This window comes from Protopterus annectens, chromosome 3.part0 (assembly GCF_019279795.1).
Source record: "Protopterus annectens isolate FY-2018-M chromosome 3.part0, PAN1.0, whole genome shotgun sequence".
In the NCBI taxonomy this organism is placed as follows: domain Eukaryota; kingdom Metazoa; phylum Chordata; order Ceratodontiformes; family Protopteridae; genus Protopterus; species Protopterus annectens.
The window spans coordinates 1,982,297,044-1,982,303,043 of record NC_056731.1 but is presented as its reverse complement, the minus strand read 5'-3'; positions in this window follow the sequence as shown (position 1 = coordinate 1,982,303,043).

The window sequence follows — 6,000 nt, the reverse complement described above, 5'->3', positions numbered from 1 at the left end:
ACCAGGGCATAAAAATAATAGAGTCCGTTCACGAAATAAAATATCCAAAATGCAAGCAGGAAAAAGTAAAACGGATTTTAATTCGTGCACACACAGTTGCACACACAGTAAGCGCTTTCACAAATGCTTCTTCAGACTGTTAAAATTCAAACAAACTAATTAATCTAATATATATAAACATCATGTGATCCCTCTCAAAAATCAATTAATCTATTTAAAGGAACACTATTGTTAAAGGCTTATGATAAACGCTATTCAACAATAATACAACTTTAAGATAATCATCATAACGAGATAGCAACTACCAAAATAATTGTTTCATAAATTCTCATCATTTAAATAGTTCAATCGTGTAGTGCAAATAACATAATAGTTAGTTGCAACTATATACTATATATTAAAACCCTTATATAAAAAAACATGAAGTGCTATCCTTTAATAGTTACTAAATTCATCAAAGTAACATACTGTCATCAACGTGCTAAATAAAGAATATATATAGTATATAATATAAAATATATATATAAAAAAAATCAAGCAATTAAATATTAAAAATAAGCGTACATATATTAACCTTTAAACATTAAAACAAGCTGAACAAATTGTTCATAAGGACATACCAAACTATCTATATACTGATGATTCAGAACGCATATACGTCCCTAATATATACATATGCATTTATATAGGCTCAGTATACATTCATAAAAATTGCCTGCTTGTAAAAAATCTTTTAAATGCTGTCCTTCAGTAATTACTACATTCATCGTCTGTGTTACAGATTATACCACTGTAACTTACTATCAGCAACGTGCTATTTAAAATTAAGCACATAAAAAATCAGATTATTCAATACCTAGAAAATATAAACATTAGTATAGTAACCATTACAGCATTAAACCACGCTAAATTTCATGGAAATGTATCAAACCAACTCTATGATGCTAATATAATTCGCATATATATCTCTAATAAATTATTGTATTTATACGTTTACGAACTCAGTATAACTACACTAAAAGAATCAATTTATATTAATAAATACCAAACTTATTTACTACATTTATAATTATTACCTACCTATAAACAATCTAAATAACCAGATTAAATACATCAATAAATATAAGAAAATACAAGACATACAGATATAAATGCACTATAATATAAATATGAACTAAATCAAGTTACACCTATACTTCATGTCTTGATAAGAGATGCCTAAATAATCTAGTAGTTACACTATACTTCATCTAAAGACATCATAACTTCTAAAATAAATATCTAATAGTCCATATGCACATATTTATTATAGACCTAAAAACATTTCTCCAAATTAATACATATTACGTAGAAGTATACATAGAAGCCAAAATGCTAAGATGTATAACTTTCACCGTGGATATCAGAAACTTTAACATAAATCTATTAAAAATATATGTATTATTGTTATTGCGTAGTTTTTAAATGTCTGGCTCTAAGTATGGGTTTTATAGACACTCTATCATTGAGCCCCTTACCCTTATCAGCTCGTAACCGTAGTATCCAATTCACTTCTCTACGTTCAGTATTGTTACGAATGTCCCCTTGTCTAATCGTTGGAAGGATATAATCTATAACCATAAATTTAAATGTCTGGTGGGGACCCTCAATCTTAACATGTTTCGCTAAAGCGTTCATAGTATAGTCAAATTTTATAGGATAAAGATGTATAAAACTATGTATATGCACACACACATACATCTACATGTATAAATACATTTCCTGTACTGTTGAATGACTGCTGGATGATATGTTTTTGAAAACATCAAAGGCTGTTTATTTTGTTGCTGGCCAGAACAAGGGCCATTGGATACAGAATGATTAAGGCACTTTTAAGCAATTGTAAGCGGGTTTCCATGGGTTTGCATGATGGTAAGCAATACCAGCTTCCAGTTACAGTTTCTTATACTCAGCTTCTAAATTGATTAACCTGTGTAGGCATTGCTTACCCCCATGCAAACAGGCTTAAACCTGCTTACTGCAGCTTAAAAGTGCTTACTCCTGCTTACCCCCATGCTAATTTCTTTAAAAGAAAAGAAAAAGGGATGATAGGAAAGTTGTGAAAAAGGGGCACAAAGAGGGAAAGACAGTAATGAAAATAGTTAGGGATGTGCAGGATGGGTGTAGGGAAGGTCCATAGCTGTCCATTTCTTCTACAGCAACAGCTGTGCATATGCACTGATTTGGAGGTAGATTTGGACACTCATACCCCTGAGAGATGGGTGTGGACAACAATAATATATTGTTTAGCCAATTAGAGCAGTTTACATGTGTCCAGTGGACATATGTGTGAAATGGACAGCTATGTATGGGGCGAGATTTTTTTTTTGGGAACAAATTGCCCTTTTTTTTTAAGGTGAGAGTGGGATGTTAGGGAGGGACAGTATGTATATCTGGGGAGGTAGGTTGGGTAGGATAACTGACAAGACAGACAAGACAGCATACAGGGGCAGTATATGACACATGTGGGGATAAACACCTTGAATTGGGAGGGGTGTTTGGAAGTTGGAAGCCCATGAGCCTTCTAGTGGAAACAGTGGGACTGATGTCCCCATCCATGGGCAGTCACCACTGCACCTTCATGGCCCCAAAGGTGGCTGTGCTGGGATCTGAATAGGAGGGGCAGGCTGACCCTCTAGATGTGCCACATGGCCCTCAAGCTGGAATAGCAGATCTCCAAACTATTTGCGGAGCTCGCTACACACCAGACCCCGGACCTGACGATGGGTGACTGTATCCTGTCTGTGCCCACTCCCAGGGGGGCGAGCTCCATCCCCTGAGGCGGTTTCACCCAAAGGTGGTGCAGGACCAGCAGACAAGGAGGTCCCAGGGTGGGCTCCAGACGTGCTGGTGCCCGCTGCCATGGCCAGATGAGGTGGGAGAGGTGGTTCCGCTGGGACCGGCCTTCCCAAACGTGCTATGGTGTTTCAATTTTAAAACATATGTGGGTTAATAATAGTCAGCACATTCCAGGATTAGGTATAATAGCATGCATAGATATTCCCTTTAACCCAAAACACCAGATATGGAACAGTTGCATAGCAAACAGAACACATGCATATACAGAACCACAGTGGCCATTACAACAGCATGCAGATACATTTATGGCAGCATGCCACCAATGTGGGAGTATTTCAACATGGCACATACATAGAAACAAATTTCAATATTTATCAAACAATAAGACATATGTCCCAACAGTAGACTTAATTGTAGACATACCGATTGAGTTGTGTATTTAGTTTATTGTTGCAGATATGGTGGGGGTGGGGGGAAGATGTAAATTAACAACTTGTATATCCCTGTAGTTCTCATTGCTTTCCTAGTCAGTGCTGTGATCTGTACCTTACAGGTATTATTACACTACCCTATGGCCTTAGTTGGACAGTGATATGGATGTAGACACTATATACATGAACTGTGTTTTACCTGCAGTATACACCTCTTACCTGGTATACCTGTGGAGGTGTTGTTTGTTAACACTACCTGACTGTTTCTGTGCATATTCCCAGATTCCAGTTTGATGTTATGCACATACCACTCCATCTCTTATTGCACACACTCTGGGCATGTCTTGACAACATGCAGGTGAAACTGGGACATATTTGGACTATTGCCCTCATAAACCTTTGGTGAGTTGCACAATGACAGGTTTGTTTTCATAGACATTTTCCAAATATTTATAGGCCTGACAGTCAGTTATATGACATTAAATGCTGCCTAAATGTCAGAGATTAGCACGCTGATATGCCAGGGGGGCAGGGTAACAACCAGCAGATATGGGCCAATTATCTGGACATTCCGGACAGATCTGTACAGTTGAGGGGTATGATTCTGCATACAGCTTACTACCACTCCCAGGATTTGAACCATGGCTGTGTGTGTTAAAATAAAATAGTATATATCACAGTTGAGTGTGCTATATAGATATTACTGTGTACCTTTTCTCTGAATTCTGTCTATAAGTCTCCCGTGGTTTTACAATCTGACCTTGTAATTACAAAACACTTTATACAGGGTTTCCTAGACAGTTTTATTATGTAGCACTGTGTGGATGACAGTGATGAGTAATACCTCATTAGTCAGAGATACTGCAACACCAACACTGCCATACAATACCAGACTATAGAGTACAAGTCCAGGATTTCAATCTTTTATTTCTAGGCACAGTTTTCTTATCTGACAGATTTGTGGGGGGAATGTTTGTTAACACTACCTGGGGTTGCCACACATATTACCAGATTCCACATTATTATTATGCACATTCATCTCACTCTGTTACTGCACACACACTCTGGTAATAGTTTCACAACATGGGGGTGGAGTTGGGACATACTTTGCTTATTACTCTCATAACACTTTGGTGAGTTGCTAGAGTGACAGGTTTGTTCTTATAGATATATTTCTGACAGTTATGATGTCTGACCTCCAGTTGTGTGTCATTATTCGCTGCCTAAACTTCTGGGATTATCCCGCTGATTTGCCAGGGGGACAGGGTGACAAGCAGGGGATTTACACCCATTATCTGGACTCTCTGACAATATCTGTACAGTTGTGCGGTATGATTCTGCATATAGCTTACTACCACTTCCAGGATTCGAACCATGAATGTGTGTGCTAAACATACAATACAACACTTCACGTCTCAGTTGAGTGTGCTATTTGGATTATGTTGTCTATCTTGTCACTGTTTTCTGTTTAAGTCTCTCTCATTTGTACAATATGACCTTATGATTACAACAGTCGTATACAGACATTCCTACACATTTTATTTATGTAGCACGGTGTGGGTAACAGTGCTTAATACAACAGTACTATTAAGAGACTGCAACACTACATTACCATATGATACCAGAGTAAACATAAGCAGTCCAGGAGGTAGACCTTTATTACCAGGCTGTTAACGTTTTATTGCTGGTTTCATAGGTCTATGTGAGACTGGTGGTGTGATGCAAGTAATTCCCTTCTCCTCTTGACTGCCTGGTCCAGTCTTGGGTTGAGAGAGCTTAGCCTCCAGTTTAGCTGTATAATTGCATCTCTCGCATGTAGTAATGTTTGGTGGAAAGAGGAGAGGGTTGTCTGTGTTCATGAGTCAATTGCAACATTGCCTCAAAATGCCCAGATTCACCAGATGGAACCAGAGAGTACACCTGAAACTGCCCTTTGGATATGCCTGGATAGGTACAGTGAACTCTTTTACTGATTGGATGGTAAGGTCGAATAGAGAGACTTGTCCATCTCTACAGTATAGGGGGGTCTGGTGCTAAGGTTTATTAGTGCTTGCTATGAGTTTTGAGCAAGTGCCGGGATGAGAAGTGAATGGTTTGAGTGCTTACGTTGAAAGTTTGTCTAGTTCAAAGGGAAAAATTGAGAAGTAGACTTTGTGGAGCCGGGAATAGTTATACCCTAGCTAACCGGCGCTGCCTGGCATGCAAAACCGCACAAATGTGGGTTTTATAGCAGGGAAATGAAAGAGATAGAAATTAGCCCAAAATGACCAATAAACTACTAATTTCTGAGCTGACGCCACTCCTCCACGGACAGATAGACTGCTCAAAGCTTCATCTCTCACAGTGAACAGAGAAACTTTCTTATATCCAAGAAAGGTATGGGCAAACACAGAAACTTGTAACACACCCCAGAATTCAGCACTAACCTGAAAACTGGACTATACTAGCTTAGAAAGGCAGGACAACAAGTATATATTTTTTTTTTCAGAAAAAAGCAGATACAATAAAAAAAACACGTTAAATGCACAGAAATCGATATCACAATTGAGTGTGTAGCCTACAACAGTTAAACAGGTAATTTAAACACAAAAATGACTTTGTTAAAGTGCAGGCAGTAAAATAAGTACAATATGTAGCTGAAATAAACTTTTTAAATCACTCTATAAAATCGATATTTTTGGTGGAATTAGCTAAAGGAAGCAAGAAAATGCAGAAAAATGATACTTTATCA